At 52.6% G+C, this 19,234-nt stretch overlaps 1 protein-coding gene across 3 annotated transcripts in view; it reads right to left on the reverse strand.

Annotated features, from left to right (window-relative positions):
- Positions 1-19,234, reverse strand: part of LOC105469102 (sidekick cell adhesion molecule 2) — a 309,641-nt gene that overhangs the window by 173,704 nt on the left and 116,703 nt on the right. The gene's annotated exons all lie outside the window — the stretch shown is intronic.

Consider the following 19,234-nt stretch of genomic DNA (forward strand, 5'->3'; position numbering starts at 1 on the left):
CTCCACAAGACTGCTCAGCTGGCTGCTCCGGATGGAAATGGGGCCTCTGCCCTTCTGGCCAGTGCAGGAGAGGGTGGACGTAAGTGTACACAAGGGAACTGATGGAACAATGGGGCAGACGGAGGAAAGGGGAGGGGCTCTAATCCATCATGGAGATACCTGCCTTTTTGTGGATAGGGTGGGGCCGGGAGGCAGGAGCCAGCATCTGGTAACAATATCCACAAAGATGACAGCACCTGCTACGTTCCAGGCTGTTCTAGGGGCTCTACCATATGCTCGTCTTATCTTCACAGCAACCTCATGACTAGACAGGATTACAATCTACATTTTGGAGAGGGGACACCAAGGCCTCGAGAGGTTAGAAACCTGCCCAAGGTCACACAACTGGGCGGGAGGTGCTCAGTCCCGCAGACAGCTTCAGAGCTGGAGCAACACCTCCCTCCGTGAAGCCAGAACCAGGGCCGGAGGAGAGGACAGATATCAGGGAAGAACCTGCAGATGCCCAGAGCTTGTGCCAATGAGCCTTGCATTTGACCGATTCGAGGGAGTGGGTTCTAGAAAGCACCACTCAACAGCTCACCTAGTGAGCACCTACTACGTGCCAAGGGCTTGAGGCAGCAGCTGGCGGGGAGTCCAGGCTTGCCAGCCCAACTCCATGCATCTTCCGGTGTGACCACACTGTGCCCAGAGGGGTGGGATGTAATTAAAGCTGCACAGGCTGCTGTTGTCAGGGCAGGCCCTGGGCACCCCGACCTTCAGGCCAGTGGTGGGGGGTCTGTCATCTACAGACCTGTCTATGTTCACTCTACCACTTCCCAGCGGCGTGCGGTGGACAAGCGTTCATTTATCTGAGTCTCTATTTCTCCATCAGTGGACACAGGAAAAGAAATAGCTACCTTCATGTCTAAGGATGGAAGGAAACAGTGATGGTGAAAATGCTGGCTCCATGCCTGGCCCAGAGTAGATGTTCTGTCAATATTCTTTCCTTCCTGAACCCGAAAGTACAGTGTCCCCTCCAGGGAAGGGGCTCCACCACCCTCAGTGCTGGCTGATGCCCTAGGCCCATCTTGGTCAGACAGTTAACTTTCCCCTGTGAGCCTGGAGGGTGGAAAATACCAGACAGCTTTCTTTTGGTTTAAGAAATGGAACAAACCAGGCTGTCCATGGTGGCTCATGCCTGTAAGCCCAGTGCTTTGGGAGGCCGAGGTGGGAGGATCGCTTGAGGCCAGGAGTTCAATACCAGCTTGGGTGACATGGTGAGACTCCCTCTTTACCAAAAAAAAAAAAAAAAAGAAGGAAAGCTGGGAGGCTGAGGTGGGTGGATTGCCTGAGCTCAGGAGTAACACGGTGCCTGGGCAATACGGTGAAATCCCATCTTTACTAAAATACAAAAGAAATTAGCTGGGCATGGTGGCGAGCACCTATACACCTATAGTTCCAGCTACTTGGGAGGCTGAGGCAGGAGAATGGCGTGAACCCAGGAGGTGGAGGTTGCAGTGAGCCGAGATTGCACCACTGCACTCCAGCCTGGGCAACAGAGTGAGACTCCATCTCTACAAAAAAAAAAAAAGGAAAGAAAGAAAGAAAAAGTAAAAGAAATGGAACAAACCAACAAAAGAAGAGGAAGGGGCTAGGCAGGGGGCAGTTTATAGCTGGAAGGGAGCGGACCCAGGTGATAGCAGGCTGTGGCTGGGTACAGCGGGCTTTCTCCTGCACCCCAGGCTGGAGCATAAGGAAGGCCCGGAGCCTGGGACCTGGGGCTATCCTCTGACCATCCGATGTGCCCAGTACTGGACGTCCTGGTCTTTGGTCAGGTTGAGCCCTTGTTTCCAGGCCTCATTGGGTTCAGGTAGAGATTCACAACTTAACAGAAGCCATCATGTACATGTGGGGCCCCAGTCAGCTGGCCCTGCTGCACAGCACCCCCACACCTTGCACCCCCCAGGCCCGAGGGCTCAGTCTTATTAATATGTAATCTGCGGTGGGTTGGGAGGCTTTTCCTTCAACTCCCAGCCTGGCTGCTACTAACCCTTACTGTGGGGACCACCAGAGGGCAAACCTGAGGGTGGCCTCAGGGTGGCTCAGAGTGCAGGTGCTGGCAGGAGGCTGCCTTCAACTGCTCCCTCTACGTTTGTCTGACTGCTGATGTTTCATTTTTTTTTTTTTTTTTTAAGAGACAGGGTGTCGCTCTGTCGCCCAGGCCGCAGTGCAATGGCATGATCTTGGCTCACTGCAGCCTCAACCTCTGTGGCTCAGGTGATCCCTCTACCTCAGCCTCCTGAGTAGCTGAGATCACAGGCATGCACCAGCAGTTAACTTTTGTATTTTTAGTAGAGATGCAGTTTCGCCATGCTGGCCAGGCTGGTCTCGAACTCCTGACCTCAAATGATCCACCTGCCTTGGCCTCCCAAATTGCTGGGATTACAGGCGTGAGCCACCATGCCTGGCTTGCTAATGTTTCAATCACGCATCTCTCCCTGCTCATTCATGCGCATCTTTCCATTGCTCTTAACAAGCGTCAGGTGAATGCAGCATCTTAAAAACAGTTGAGAAGATTGCTTCTTTCTGAGTGTGGACTTGGAGGTGTGACTACCACTGCTGGTCCCTTCCAGGGGCGCTTGTGCCTCCAGGGTCTTTGGCCACCTCTGGTCAGGTGGTGAGGAGGTTGGAGAGGCTGGTGGGCACCCATTTGCCAAGGAAAAAGACCCACTGCCCGCTGCCCTCCTGGCAGCAGCCAGCTCTGCTCTCAGCTTAACAAATGGGCACATTCTTACTTCAAAGGCGCATTCATATTCTCCAGTAGCTTTCAAGAGCCCTTTGAATCGCGCTTTTAAAAACCCTCTGTTCATTGCTGTCATCACTCGTTTGTTTTAAAACAGTAACAATCCAGCCCCTGGGTGATTAAATCCCTTCCATGTGGGGCTGACTCAGAGCCAGAACAGTCAGAAGGGCTGGGCAGTGTGTGTGTCTGCATGCACACATGTGCATATGTGTGAGCACACACACACTGCGCCCAGACGCCCTCGCCTCTGTAAACCTGCTCACTGGGCAATTTCCTCCCAGGTCTGCGTTTGCCAGTTCATTCTTCAAGCGCTCCCGGGGGTGCCAGCCTGCAGCAGAATGACTTTTGCTTGGATGGGTTGATTCCAGAGGCTGCTGGAGATAATGACTCTGGGGAGGAAGAGAGGAAAAGGGAGGCCTTTCCCTGAGAATCTGCTGGGTACCAGGCCACCCTGGGCTGGGGGCCCCACATTCTCCGCCTCCTGTTGTCCTTACAAGGCTCCTCTCCCCAAGCTCCTGTGGGGGAGTCACCCCCTCCCGAAAGACCCTCTGCCCTCTGGATACAGGGATCCTTGGAGGGACGCCCTACCTAGGACTCAGAGCAGTGACAGCTGATTTTCCTCCAGGACCTGCCTTGTCTGAAAGCAAGAGATGGCAGGAGGCTGGCAGGGTGTGTGCTGTAGGAAGAATGACAGACTGAAGGGAAGATGCTGCTGGGATAACAGAACGTGTGGATGTGTCTATGTGTGCACATGTATGTGTGTGTGCGCGCGCAGGTGTGTCTGCATGTATGTCCATGTGTGGACGTTCACATATCTGTGAATGTCAATGTGTGTGTCAGTGCACATCTGTGTGTGCAAGCCTGTGTGTTCAAGTATGTGTGTCTGTGGTCTATTTCTGTGTGCACATATCTGTGTGTGTGTGTATGCATTTATGTGCAGGGATGGATTTCTGTGCTGTGAATGCTCAGGAGGGTAACACAAATCAGTGACCTTGGGAAAGTCACTTAACCTCTTTGTACCTCATTTTCCTTAGCTATAAATTGGGGATATGTTTGCTTTGAAGATTAAATACATTAATAAATATATAGCGCTTAGAACTGAATCTGGCATCTGCTAGGAGGGGTGGCTATTAATACTATTGATCATATATAAAGATGGACAGATTAGCCCAGAGAGAAGAGCTCATATCCTGTTGGCAGCTGCCAGTGGCTCCCCTAGCCTTAGTACTAGGATGGTACAGTATACAACCTATGCAACTGTATGCAACAGCCCTTTTAGCCACTCTCCCTGTGGAAAAAAGGATAATTGAGAAGGAAGGAGGATTGTGGATAGAAAGAATCAACGTTATAAAGATGTCATTCTCTTAAACTTTTCACTTCAAACACACACACATACACACATGAAGGAATTTTTTTTAAGTAGACAAAGTGATTCTAAAGTTCACATAAAAACAACAACTGTGAAAGAATAGCCAAACGAATTCTGAAAAAGTATAGCAAACAGAGGAAACCAGCATAGACATTTAACTACATTACAAAGCTGCAATAATTAAAACAGTGCCTTCTTATAAAATAGACTGATGAAGAAATTGTCTGGGAGTCTAGAAATAGACCCAAATACATATGAGGAAATTTAATGTATGATGAAAGTAGAATTTCAAATCAGTGGGTAACAGACCAATTATTCAATAAATGGTTTTGAAACAGCTAGGGAACCATTTGGGGAAAAAAATAAAGTTGAATCTCTTTCTGGCACTTTTACCTCAAAATAAATGCTAGAAAGATCAATGTTTTAAACATAAAAAATGAAATTCTAAAAGACCTAGAAAAAAAATCAGAGATTTAAAAATATATAGTCTTGGCAAAGCAAAGTACTTGCCAAGTACTTTCTAAGTACTATGCAAGCTCCAAAAGGTCATAAAACAGATTGATACCTTCAACTACACAGAAATTCTGCCTGGAAAAAAGAAAAAACCTCATAAACAAAAAGAAGTGACAAATGACAAACTGGGGAAAGATATTTGCAACTCTTATCATGGGCAAAGAGCTAATTTTCCTGATATAGAAAAGTTCCCACAAATCAATAAGAAAAAGATTAACAAACCAATAGAAAAATGGGCAAAGGATATGAAGTTCGCAGAAAAGAATTACAAATGCCCCTGGAACTCACACAAAGATGCTCAGCCTCATGATAAGAGAAAGGAAAACTAAAATTCAATAAGATACCATTTTTTCCCCATCACATCGGCCAAGATGTAAAAGTGTGATATTCTGGGCTGGTGAATTTGTAGAGCAACAGGCACCCTCGCAGACAGCTTTGCGGGACTGTAGCTTGGTACGCCCTCTACGGAGAGCAATTTGGCAATGCTATCAAAGCTAAAAATGCACACATCCTCCAATTCGCCAACTCTTCAAGGAATTCACCCTCCGCAGACTCACTTGTGCATGTGTGAAATGACAGCACTTCAGAGTCTCTTGGTTTGTAATAGCAAAAGCTTGGAAATGGCCTGAATGCCTATCAAGAGGGCACTGGTTAAAGAAACGATTGTCCCTCCAAACAACAGAATTCTGTGCAGCAGACGGCATCTGAGCGATCTTTGAGAACTACTGGTAGATGACAAAAACGAGAATAGGGTGGATAAGCTCAGGCATGGAATAGGGTGGATAATCTGCTACCGTTTACATAGAAGCTTTTCTTCTTCAAGTATAAAAATCAATTTGCTTGTATTGGCACAGGCTTTTTCTAGTGGCTCCATGAAAAACGGACCCCAGTGACACTTGAGGGAGATCTGGGTGCCCAGGGACTTGGGTTGGGGGACTAGCTTTTCACTCTATACCTTTGTGTAACATTTATATTGTGGACCACGGGTATGAATTACTTATCTATGATCAGATACATATGTGCATATGTGTATGTAAGTGTGCAGGCTGGGCCGTTCACAGGGTGATCCCATTGATGACAGGGAAGAGGACAGACCCTCTGTGTGTCATTTAGGCATGTCACATGGCTCAGGGGTCCCGGACCACCAGAGCCTGAGCTGCTTAAATGAAGAGCTGGCCTTCAGAGGCCAGCAAGAGGCCTCAGCCTGGGGCTTCCTTGTAATTTCCCATAACAGGTCAAGGGGCGCTGATTGCCATCTTCCCTTGATATTTGCACTAAATACCCCCATTGTGCTCCCTAGGCTCCAGGCTAAATGGCCCCATACAGAAGCCAATCTCAACTTCAACTTTTCCCCTCCTCTGCAAAATAATGTCATCCTTCTCTGGAGTCCCCAGGCTGTGTCCATCTCACTGTTCAGCCCTGGGAACTGCACCTCCCATGGAGCCATTCTGCTGGGAATGGGTCAGTGGGTGGAGGAAGCGGGTGATGGCTTCTACCGGCCACCTGATTGGCCAAGTGATGTCCATCTGCCCTCCAGAACAAGCTGCAGGGAGTACCAAGCCTGGACGCACTCCCTTCCCAGCTCTGAAACATGCAGAAACCTCTTTCTTTTTGCGGCTTCTTCTCAGGCCTGGAATAAGGGCTCAGTCATCATAAGCTTCCCTGGAGTGCTTGGGAACAGGGTGGGAGCTGGGATTTCTACACTCGCAAACATTTTCCCCACCATCTCCTAGTCTTGGCCCCACTGCCATGTCCTGGATTGATTACCACGGCCTCCTAATGGGTGCCAGGGGTAGAAACCTGTGGTCCTTACCCTTGGCGGGCCACAGACCTGAGCAGGACAAACCCTGGGTCAGAGGGAGCAGGGGCTCAGGGTGGGCTCCTCACTTTTCTCCAAACTTCTAGTCTTGCTGCTGCCTTTATTCCATACTAGCCATGGAACTTTCTATCCACGAAGCACTTTATGTCCATCATCTCAGTTAAGAGGCCTGAGTTCATCTCAAGGAAACCACTATCATTGTCCCCATTTTACACAGGAGAAAACCGACGCTCAGAAAGGTTCTGTAATTGGACTCTGCCACATTGACATAAACCCAGATCTGGCAGGTTCCAGAGCTCTGGATCTTTCTACCATTAGCATAAGACTTCCCAAAGCTGTCTCACCCTTCATACCCCAACCTGTAGCACCAGGGGTGGTGAGCGGGACGCGGAACATTCAAGGAGGGTGGTGGCCTCTCTCAGGGAACTGGTTTCCACTCCACAAGCAGAGGCCATGCAGCATTCCTACTCCAGCCTGCGATGTCACGGCCCCAGAGCCAGATCCTGGGGTGAGGGCGAGACAGGCGGCCCAGCTGGGAATGAGTCCTGGAAATTAGCTAGAAGGATAAGGTCGCAGAATATCCCAGGAGAGACTGGTCTGCCCAGAGGGTGAGGGTTTCAGATGGATGAGCTAAGAAAGTGCGGGGAGAGAAGCTTGGGAATGGAGGTCAAATAGCACAGAAGACGAATGCAGACAGGCGTGGGAGCCGAGTAAAATGAGGCAGAGGCCAGAGCCTTGGAGGCTTCTTGGGAAGAAGGGGCTAAGCTGGGGGAGCCCACCCCGCAGCCCGGCTCCCAAGGAACCACCTTTTCAAGAATCTGGCTTGAAGATCCCAGTGGGAGAAGATAAATTGGGTTTACATCCCATTTCCATGCTAACTAAAGTTTGACCTCATGCAGATTCACCTCCTGGGCCTTACCTGTCGCATCAGTGAAACAGATGGAAACCCCTGCCCCCGAGGCTGCAGGAGGATCAAATGAGCTAATGTGTGTGAGGTTGGAGCCACAGTGCTTGAAGCCTCCGGGGTGCCCCTTTCTGCCACACAAACCATTGGGGGTGGTCACATAGGGAGGAGATGGGGAAAGAGGGGCAGGGCTGTTACGATCATCCCAGCTGCTGTTTCCTTCTTCTCAGAACCATCCCCCCTAAGCAGCCCACAGTCTCTTGAAGGTCTTACATCTGAGGCTTCCAAATTCAGCCCCCTCAAGGCCATTCCAAGCTGGCTCAAAAATTGGGTCTTGCCTGGGATGGCTCATAAGGTTTTGAGCAGGGTCAGGACCGGTAGAGAAAGCTGGAGCCTGGGGAGGGGTTGCAAACGCCCGCATGGACTGGTCCCACAACGTTGGTCAAACCCAGGTGGGAGACGGTACTGGACAGAGTGCTGAGGGCCCAGGAGGAGGCTGCTGTGGTCCTGTCCAGCCCCTGCCCTCCAGAAGAAATGTCTGCACGCCATACGCCGCAGCAGGCGGGGCAGGGACTCTCTAGCTGCCTATAAAGGCTGCAGGGCCCAGGGCTCCCTTCCCTCTCCCAGCCCCATGCCTGGCAAGGCCTCCTGCTCCTGCCTCCCCAGCCAGGGCCCCACGGCACCCTAGCCCCCTTCCCTTGGATTCCCTCCTCCTCCCTTCTCCCACAAATGAGATGCTAATTTATGCCCCTCCCTGTCTCCTAGCAGATGCCTGGCCCAGCTCCGGCCCCGGTGCCGCCTGCATGCCAAGTGCTTCATTAGCCAGGAAAGAAGACTCTTGCCCTCCTTCGTCTAATCCTCGCCAGTGACCTTCAGGAGCCAGGCACCTTCTGACGTCGGGGGCCTGGGACGGTGCAATCATCAATTACGCCGCGGCCTCCGCAGCTGTTCCCGAATGGATTTCTTGCTCAGAGAAGCGTGTTCGAAAAGCATCTAATGGAACGGATCATCAATTTGTTTGAATACACATCTAATCTGATTAGGGGGGCACTGGCCACCAGGGCAGCTAGTACAACTGAGCCTTGACATGGCCTCAGGGAATCGTAAGTGGGATGGCGGGGCCAGCCTGGGGAAGGAGGGTTGTGTGCCCTGGGCCTGCCCCCGAGCCCTCCTTGAGCTCAGCCCATGGTATGTTCAGCCAAAAAAGTCACAGAGAAAAGCAGAACACGTCACACAGATGCCAGGAGAGCTGGGCCCATGCCTCCTGTTTTTCTATAGCCCTGGCACTGGGCACAGAGCCTGGGACAAAGAAGATGCTTGGGAAATATGTGGCGAATGAATGACAATAAGACCCAACATGGAAGCCAAGGGATGTTAATAAAGTCATCTCCGGGACAAGACTAGGTGATACCTGTATTGGGTTGAATATGTCTCCCCCAAATTCATGTCCTTCCCAGAACCTCAGAATGTGACCTGATTTGGAAATCGAGTCTTTGGAGATGTAGTTTGTTAAGATGAGGTTACGCTGGAGTAGGATGGGCCTTCCGTGACTGGTATCTTTGTAGGAGGAGAAGAAACCTAGGGACAGAGACTCACAAGGAGAAGACAGGAGCCAAGTAAGGGACTGAAGGAGCCAAGAGGCAGGGACTGAAGCGATGCATCTACTAGCCAGAGAACACCAAGGACTGCCGGGAGCCACCAGGTAGGCCTAGGACGGGGGCAGGACGGAGCCTCCCGTTGAGCCTGCAGAAGGAGCATACTCCTGTCACCTTGATTTCAGACTTCTGGCCTCCAGAACTGTGAGAGAATAGATTTCTGTTGTTTAAAGCCACCCAGCTTATAGTACTTTGTCATGGCAGCCCCAGGAAACTCACACGATGCCTACAGGAAGCTTTGTCCATCATTCCAGAGAAGGCAGCCTGGCAGAGAACCTGAAGGGAGCCCGAGCCCTGCCTCGCTGGACGTAGCTGGTCCTTCCCAGACACACCACGTGCGCCTTGCCCCAGGGCCTTTGCTAGTGCCGCTCTCTTCCCTGGGGAGCCCTTTCTTTCCTTCTTTACCAGGGAAACGTCGGTGTTCAATCCATGTTAGTTCCTGTCCAGCACCCCTTCAAAGCTGTAACGCTTCTCCAGATGTCCTCCTTGGACTCCTGAGATCGCCTCCCTCCCAGCATGCTTGGTGATTCCCATGCTACGTCCCCCACTGCTGGGCACACTGGGGCTCCCTCATCTCCCTAGCCCCAGAGCCTGGCAATGGCCTGGCATACAGAAGAGCCCAGATCCATGATAAAGTAGGCAAGCGAACTTGCTGTGGACCAGCAGGTTCCCTCCCCTCTTGGGAGCAGACCAGACTGGAGATCACAAAGTTCCCTTCCAGCCCTGACATTATAAGAGCCGAGTAGCTCTCTGGGGGATGACCTTACTGGGCCCTGGAATGGGACCACCTGGGTTCAAACCCAGTGGACTCTGCCACCCACAAGCTGTGTGTCCCTGGGCATCACTCTGTAATTCTGCTGCACCTCTCCTAAAAAACAGCGATAGCAGTGTCTACCTCACAGGCCTATGGAAAGGGGTAAGGGCTTCGACCAGTGCCTGGTACAGAGAAAGAGCCCTTGAAAAGGAGGCTGTTATTATTTCTCATCTTGGCTTGGTGTAGCCTCTGCAAGCCCATCTCATAGCCGGGGCCTCCTGTTTGAACCACACAGGTAAACAGGGCCAAAGCACCTCCAAGCTTGCATGGAAAAAAAGATGGTTTTCATTTCCAATAGGGTTATTTTGCAATTAACAGAGGGGAAGGGAGCTCTTTCTTACATTTCCCTTGGAGGGTTCAGAGATTAAACTTATACCATTGATTAGAATGTTTTGGCCTCACGGTTCTATTATCATTTTAGTGTGTTCAGATTCATTTGCGCTATAAAAGCGGTGATAATAAAATGTTCACAAACTCCTGGAATTCCTCCCAAGCCCGATGGTGCTACGTGGACCACAATCCTCTTCCCCTCAGTGACCCCGAGGCAGGACAGCATGCTTGGAGCAATTCTCCAATTTTACAGCTGAGACTTGAGACCTCCTAGAAATTGATCAATGGCCTGGCCGGCCTGGGTGGCTTCATGAGACTTGGCTCTGCCTCACCTCTGTCACTCTTCTCACAGGTGACTTTCTCCACCATGCAGGTACCACTCTTCTGCCCATCCCCTAAGCCTGTGGACTCTGGTGACAGAGAGCCACTGGCTTCCCACAGGTGCGCAGGAGCCCAGAGCAAGGACTTATAGGACCAGGGATGCTTCCCAGAACCCACAGCCCGGGGGTCTCCAATGTCTACCTCCTTGGTCAATGATGGTGCCACCAGATGCAGGGCACAGAAGTCTGTGCCATGAGGAAGGGACCAGCACCCCAGAGATCTGGCTGGCATGCTTCCCAGGGGCAGCCACTGCTCCTCCTCTTGCCCACCCTTGGAGAAGGGCCATCATCTAAAAGGAGGGAGAGATGGAGGTGGGGGGAAGATGGGAGTTAGGGGTGGTGGCTCTGACTTAACACCAGCCTTGGTTTCTCAATATTGAATGAAGAGGGCTGAGCTGGACAGCGGGTGTCCTTAGGGGCTTGACCTCACCACCCCCAGATGGGGCCTTTCTGCCCAATTTCAGGGGTTTCTCCTCAATTTCCTGGCTTCAGGTCAAGGCTGCTCAGCCCAGGGACAAGAAAGAAAGGTGGGTATTTTTTAAAGGCCGACTCCACACTGAGCTCCTCATGTTTATCCATTTAATTCTCCCAGCTTCCTTAGGGGAGTGCTGTGAGGACTCCCCTTTTATTTCTCTCATCAGAAGCTCAGAGGAGAGAGGTACCCAGTCACATGTGTGTCAGTGGCTGAGCTGGGTTTTGAACCCACAGCTGCCTGCCTCCATGCAAGTCCTCTGACTTCCCCTCCATCCAGGCTGTGTTTGGAGCCCAGGAACGGATTCCGAAGCTGGGCCCCGCAAGGAAGGAAAACAAAGCGCGAGTCGCTCTCCGCACGGAGGCTGAGAGATGGAGCCCCCGCTGAAGAAGAACACACATTCATCAGGCTGGTGACCCCGGTGTACCGGCGCTTTGTGGCGTGTAACAAAGACTGCCGAGCAGAAAATTGGAGTTCAATTTGCCGTCCATCCTGTGCGCAGTGCTCAGCCCATTCTAGTCCCTGGCAGGCACCTCTGTGTTTTATCATAAATAATAACACCACGCAGCTCTATGGCCCTTTCCGCAGTTACAGTCCCCGAGCAATTTACAAGCCAGATTATACACAGAAGCCTGCACATGCCAGCCGGCCGGCACATACCACACACATGCGGCCTCCTCCCCAGTCACTCCCAGGGGCCCACGGCCACCCTGGTGTCACCCACCTGGGGCTGCACCCAATCGGGAGGGAAGCAGGCCCTCGTCCACCCCTGGATGCTGGGCTCTGCTCCTGCCCCGGTCACCTTCCTTATCCCTTTTACTGGCTCTCATGGTTGGCAGAGAACCTATGAGGTCTGGTGGCCCTCTGCCCCTTGCTGGGCCAAGGTTAAGGCCACTGTCCCTCTCTTTCCTTCCATTTTAGAAGGAGCTTCTGGACCCTCTCCCTTCTGATCAGCAGTGGCCTTTTGTCTCTATCACAGGGAGCCCCGTCTCTCCTCAGAACTTACTGGTGTGGTGGGGGACACAAAAGCAGCAACAGAGACCCACAAGTTCAACCTCTCACTTCACAGATGAGACCCCCGGGGCCCAGAGGGGTGCAGCAGCTCCCCTGGGGACTCTGCATCAGCTGCTGAGCTGAGACCGAAGCTCAGGACCGCCAGCGTCCAGTCCACTACACAGCGGAGCCCTGTGGAGGGAGGTCCACAAAAGTCTAGGGCAGACTGGGCGGCTCCCTCTGAGCATCTAGAAACTTCCCCAGAGACAGGAGCTTCAGGCAGGGCCTGGAGGGGCTCCAGCCGCAGCTCCTTCCTCCTCTTGCCATCAAGCTAAGTAAGAGGTCAACTATTGTATGATGCCACTTATACGAGATATCCAGAGTAGGAAGATCCATAGAGACAGGGCTCAGATTGGTGACTGGCAGGTGGTTGGGAAAAAGGGGAATGGAGAGTGACTGTTAGCGGGTACAGGTTTCCTTCTGGGGTGATGAAACTGCTCTGGAACTCAGTGGCGGTTGTACATCATTGTGAATGTAGTAAGTGCCACTGAATAACTCACTGTAGCCTTGCCCTCCCAGGCTCAAGTGAGCCTCCCACTTCAGCCTCCTGAGTAGCTGGAACCACAGGCGCGTGCCACCACGCTCGGCTAATTTTTTGTATTTTTAGTAAAGATGAGGTTTCAACATGTTGCCCAGGCTGGTCTCGAACTCTTAGACTCAAGCAATCTACCCACCTTGGCCTCCCAAAGTGCTGGGATTAAGGCATGAGTCCAGTCTTAAAATGGCTAATTTTGTGTCATGCAAATCTTACCTTCAGCAAAAAAAATAAAAAAACATACAATGGTTGCCAGGTGGTGCGTGCCCTCCTACTTCCCCTCCTGTCCCTGTCAGCCCCATGCAGTCCTTGGGAAGAAGACTATAAAGCAACTCCAGGTGCTGTGCTCCTTCCTGTGCTAAGCCATCATCTGGCTCCTGCCTTCCTGCCTCCCGCCCTTGCCCTGCCTGTACTCAGGAGCTTCTCGCATGTGTGGGCTCAGGCGCTGGGTCTCCTCTGGGTTCTAGAGGGTGGGGATGCGTTTCCAGTCACTCTCAAGTTTGCAGGCCATTTGCAATGGCAGACAGCCTTGGCTTTGCTAGTGGATGGGAGTTGCGGGGGGCGGGGATGAGCCCCACCTCCGCATTTACAGACTGCTTGAGACAGAGTCAACACCTGTTTTCTGAGCCACAGTCTCCTGGTGTGCACCAGGGAGTCCTGTGACACCTCCCTTGCTGGGTTTTGTTAGGATTCAATGCCATAGAACCGGAGAAAAACCCGGGGGACACCATGCCTGGCTGAGGGCTTGGCATACAGAGATCACACGAACCAGGCAGGTGCCAGGCCTCATGCTGGTGCGTCCAGTGTATTTTCTTATTTGCACCACGCAGCAATGCTGTGCACTCAGAACTATTCACAGCCTCACTTTACAGAGGATGGCACTGAGGCTTGAAGAGTTGAGTGACTCCCAAGGTTACATAATGGAAGGTTCATTTTCTTGCTCCTTCCACAAGCCCAGTGTCATCAAAGACCAACCCAGAGTGTGCAACTCTGAGCGCCCCAGAGAGAGAAGGCAGGCCTTAGCTCTGGTGGAGTTCCAGGGTGGCTGGATGGGCTGCCCCAAAGGCAGGGAGGAGTGACGCTGTGCCGACCCATGCCCCAGGCTGCAGCCACCTCTGCTGCCCACCTCATCCTGGCCTGGCTGCCTTTGCTCGTGTGCTGGCGGCAGGTGGCATTCCCAGACAACAGCCTGGCCCGCCTGCTTGGGGAAGTAGAGGAGTCTGCTGAAGGGGGGCCGTTGGTGGTGGGGAGGGACAGGAGGCAGGCCCCCACATTCCAGGGGACTGTATTCATTATCCTTGCCTGGGAACCAGCCGGGGTTCTCTGCCGCCTCTGCTCTTCTGCTCTGAAAACGCATAGCCCATCTGTGGTACAGGAAAGGTAGCTAAACCAACATCTGCAGGAGAAGGTGATGGTATCTGGACTCTGCTACCATCTCCTGATGGTTATCCACCCAGGGAGGTCAGCAGCTCCCCTTGCTTCTCTTGCTCAATGTCATGTCCCCAGATCTAATCAGCACCACCCCACCCACCCCCGCTCCTCTCTGGAGGAACCTGGGGCCAGCAGCTGATACCAGGCAAGAGGAGAGAGACAGAAACAAGAGGAGAGAGACAGAAACACAAGGAAATTCACACTAATGAGAGAGCAGGCTGGGCTCACCCTGAGCATCTCCGTGGTGCCCAGGTTCACATTCAAATGGAGTTTGTGTCTCTGTCTCTGGTCCCCAGCTCCTCTTGCAGGTGGGATGAGGGGGAAGAGGCAGCTGAGGCTGGACATCAGGGAAAGCCCTGGGCTGGAGGCCAGGCCCTGTCCCGGCTGCGGCTGCCGCAGCTTCTTAGCTTCTCTAGTGGGAAGCATCGTGGAGCTCATCTAGCCTAACCTCTCTTTCTGGCAGATGGGAAAACCGACGTAGAAGAGACCGAGGGAGGATCAGAGCTAGATTTTCTGATACCACGTCACTCTGTCTTACTTGATAGCTCTTGGCCTCATTTTTTCCATCTGTTAAATGGGTATGAAGGTTTCACAGTCATCCACTGTCCCCTTCCAAGTCTAGGCTCTGCAATTGGGCCTTTTTGAGGATGTCTGGTTATGCCAGGAGAGCCTCTTTTCCCTGAGAGAGACCAAGCTTCTTGCTGGGGGAAGGGCTGGTGCTGCTGAATGCTCTTCATGGATATCTGCTCTACCCCATATTCAGGGCTGAATTTGTTGAAGTCCTAACCCTGGATACCCATGATTGTGGTCTTATTTATTATAGAAGTGGTTTTTGCAGACGTAATCAAGTTAAGATGAGGTCATGAGACAGGCCTCTAATCCCACATGACTGATGAAACAGACACACAGGAGAAGATGGCCACGTGAAGACAGATGAAGATGGGAGCAATGTGGGTGCCAGGACGGGAACGCCAGCACGGCTAGCAGCCCCAGAAACCAGAAGAGGCAAGGATGGGACTTCCCTTACAGACTGCAGAGGGAGCGTGGCCCTGCTGGCACTTCGATTTCAGCCTACTGGCCTCCACAACCGTGGGACAAGAAATTTCTGTTGTCTGAAGCCACCCAGTTATAGCACTTTGTTATAGCAGCAAATGGAACCACCCCCTCAGCTGCACCCCCCATATAACAGGCCAGCACTGCGTGGAGCCCCTTTCTGTGTGCAGGTGTCCCAGACGCTGCCCTAGCAGAAGTGAGCCCCCTCTTGTATGCTCACATGTCCATCACGACAGCCCTAAACTTCTTGGAGCCTTGCTGGACCTGGTACACCTTGGTCATTTCTGTACCGTCAGTCCTTAATCTGGTGTCTTCCACAGAATAGGAGCTCAGTGGACATTGAGCAAGGGAACGAATGAAAGGGATTTTCTCGTCTCCAGGCTCTGTGATCATCCCTTACCTGCCCCTGCATCCCGCTGACCTATCACTTCTCATTCCTACTGGCCACTTCTCCATGTTCGGGCCTCCATTTGCCCTCCCTGGCCCCAGAACCACGTCATGACAGCTGCTCTGCAGTTGGGCCTGAGCTCAGCTAATGGTGACTGATGACATTCTGCGCAGCAGGGACCCTCGGGCAGCAGGATTGGCATGTTGGCGGGAGACACGGTGTGATTGATAGCCCTATGTGTTGATAGGTCCTTTCCAACCCCTTCCCCAGAGGCTGGCGCTTTCTGGGAAGGAGACCAACATGGCCCCCCTCTTCCGCCATTCACCCTTCTTTTTCTGTTGCCTCCCCTCTTTCCTGGAACTAAAACTCCTGCTTTTCCCCTGGTTGGCTGTGGATAAAGGGATGTTTAGTGTTCTCAGGCTCAGGCAGAGAATGAGGGGCTCCTTAGATTCCCCTTTTTCCTGCCAGGACACCCCCATCCAGACAGAGTGATGTGAGAGTCACATACCTACTGTGCCCTCTTCCCTCTAGCATGACTGGAACAAGGGCCTCCTTCCCAGGGCCTCTGTCTGCGGTCACGAGGGCCAGGCACCTCTGTGCTCTCTGCGTGTGATCCCTGAGCCCAGGTAGCACGACTGTCCCATTGCACAGATGAGAACACCGACGCTCAAAGACATGAAGTGACTTCACCCAGGTTACACACATGGTCAGTGTAGACCCTGGGATTGGAATGCCAAGTCTCCATCTCCAAAGCCCACGTTCCTTCCACTGCAATGCATGAAGTGGGTTGGAAAGGCAATGGAGCCATCACTGGGTGCTCCCTCCTCGACCACGCAGAGGACTCACGCAGGAGCAAGGGTTCCATCTCCCCTCTGAGCACATTGTTCCCATGGACATGGGCTGCCGGGGATTGCCCGGGAAAGGCCAAACCATCACATGCATCCCATGGGTGAGGCCGTAGATGGCTGTCCAAGACCCACCTTCCTAGGACTGTGTGGCCCTGGGCAGCCAGGCTACTTCTTTGGGCCTCGTTCCCTTTAGGGCATGATGAAGCTCGTCTCTGCCCACCCCTCCCCAGGGCACCAAGGAGTAAGCGAGAGCTGGCCTTTGAGGCAAGAAGCCCGGAGAACCATGGGTCTTGTCCCCAGCTGTGTGAGACCCCAAGACAGGCTCTCCACGGGGAACTGACACAGGGAGAGGGAGGGCCCCAGAAGCAGCCCTCGAGGGGGAGAAGGCCAGGAGCGTCCTAGGAGATCTTTGCTCACTCTAGCCAGGCCAGGGGCATACCGGGCAGGAGAGCAGGCTGGGAGCTAGGGTTTGGCAACGGACAAAGCCAGCATGGGAAAGGGAGAGTTTACAGGAAGGCGACAAGTTACCAGAAAGGACAATAAATTAATATAATAGGGCTGCTTGGCTGGTGACAGGGAATAAAACACATGGTCCAAAAGAGCCCCATGTGAGATTGTCAACAGGATGAATGAGAAGGGAAGAGGGAAACCGGGGAAAGAATGGGAACTGGAGGCTCACCGAGCAGCCTGTGGGAGGTGGCGAGGTGGCTGTCCTCACTGCACCACTACCTCCTCTGCCTCTTCTCAGATCAATGTTGGGACCAGAGCCTTCTCTCCAAATGGCCCCGCAGGATCCCATCCCCATCCTAGAACTCATTCCCTCCCTTTTGCACTGGCTCCCCCATCCCCACCTACCCAAGAAGGATGCCCCTACCTTGCCCTCTAGATTTTGGTGCCCTTGACTCCCATCCCAAGCAAATACCCTCGGCTCCTAGCCATAATGCAGAATATGCATTTCAACCATTCATTCGTTCACTCAAAGGTCAATTCATTCATTCAGCAAATGCTTTCTGAGCACCTACTATGTGCCAGGAGATGTCAGAGGGAGCAAGAAGGAAACCTCTGCCTCAAGGAGCTCCCAGGCCCACAGGGGAGATGGATGAGCTGCTTGGCAGTGGGACAAGTGCACGACAGAGCGAAGCACTTGATACATCAGGCTGCTGCGGAGGCACAGCTTACAGGGCCGTAATGGCCCTGGGGAAGGTGTCTCCAATGAGTATCCTAAATGGCACGAGCCAGGCGGGGCAGTCGGGAACACTCACAGGCAGACGGTGTCATTTGTGAAAAGCCAGGATGCGTGCAAGGAGTGATGGCTTCTGGGAACTTTAGCTATTTCAGCACAATGGGGCTGGAGGGTGCGGGGCTGGGGGCTGCCAGGTGGAAGGAGATGTGGCCGGCCAGCACAGGGGCCGCAAGAGCAGGCCTAGGTGAGATGAACTCTGATCCAAGACCTGGCTTTGCAAATTAGGACCTGCATGACCTTGGGCCAGTCAGGTAACTTCTTTGATCTGGTTCCTCTTTGAGGAGAAGAGAAGGGGGTGGGAATAATACATTAATATCTGCTTCAGAGGAGAAAATGCAGATGTATCTCTCAGCTTGGCTTCTGGGTTTTGAATGAATCAATGAATGAATGGTGAGGATCAGAGTCCTAGGCTTATAAATTACGTCTAGGTGCTTGGATGTCATCTGTGGGCGGTGGGGAGGCACTGGAGATTTTGAGCGTGTGTGTGTGTGTACGTGTGTGTGTGTGCATATGTGTGTATGTGTGTCCTGAGGGCTTGTTTGGGTGGCAGGATCAGCCCAAGGCCCCATAAACCCACTTATGTCTCCATCTCCAGCCTTTCTTAGAGGAGAGTCACGTGCAATGTGGGAAAGATGAAGTTGAGGATGGTCCTGAATGATCTTTGATGAGTATGCAATGAAGGACCCTCAATTCCTCAACACAGAGGATCTCAAAGTCATGACCCGTCTTGTCAACCTTTCCTGCTCAGTGAACACCAGTTACAGGCCAGGCCCTGGCAACACAAAGAGGTGCAGACATGGCCCTGCCCGGAGGCCTTCGCAAGCTGGCCTGAGAGATAGGATTCACACTGTGAAGGATGACTAATGGTGTGAGGCATCACTGGGCATGGGGTCACTATGGATACAGGAGCCAGGCGGATGGGCACTTGGGCAAGAGTGGGGCCACTGAGGATTGATGGGGCAGTCAGGGGAGCTCCAGGGAGGAAGGGGACCCTGTGAGTCATTTGCTCACTGACCAATCCAGTGGCATTGGACTATCACTCTGTGCAGGGGGAAGGGAGCAGGATGATGTAGTCTTTCAGTTCATGGAGCTTAGCATCTACCAAGAAATGCAACGTTAAGCAGGGACTACAAGAGTAGAGGAAGGGGTGTGGATGGTGTGCAGGTGGTGATGGGAATGCATAATGCAAAGGAGAAACCTCTCGAAAAGGTCACCCTTATGGCAGACAGAAGCCAGGCAGAGGGAACAGCAAGGTAGGGAGTTTGGAGGGAAAGACAGCTTGGCCCATTCACGTCTGGCTCAGAACTGGAGGGGGGCCCTTGTGGTTGGAGTCGTAATGGCAAGAAGAGGAAAGGAAGAGGGAACAGGAGAAGAATGCGTGGGACCTGCACTGGCCTCATCAGTGAGCCACATCCAGGCTCCAGGGCTTTATCCTAATGCCAGTAAGAAGGCCCTGAAATGACATTGGCAGCCTGGCAGTTTTCTGCACCCCTCCTGGCAGTGCAGAGGAGTGTGGATGGAAGGAGGTAGGAGTGCAGGCTGAGAGTCTAGTTTGGAGGCTGCTGTTGTAAGACTCCAGGGCAGAGACGATCTCCCGGGGAGAAATACCTCCTTTGGTGGACTTTGTTTTCTTCTCTGTCCCATG

This window comes from Macaca nemestrina, chromosome 17, assembly GCF_043159975.1.
Source record: "Macaca nemestrina isolate mMacNem1 chromosome 17, mMacNem.hap1, whole genome shotgun sequence".
Taxonomy (NCBI): Eukaryota; Metazoa; Chordata; class Mammalia; order Primates; family Cercopithecidae; genus Macaca; species Macaca nemestrina.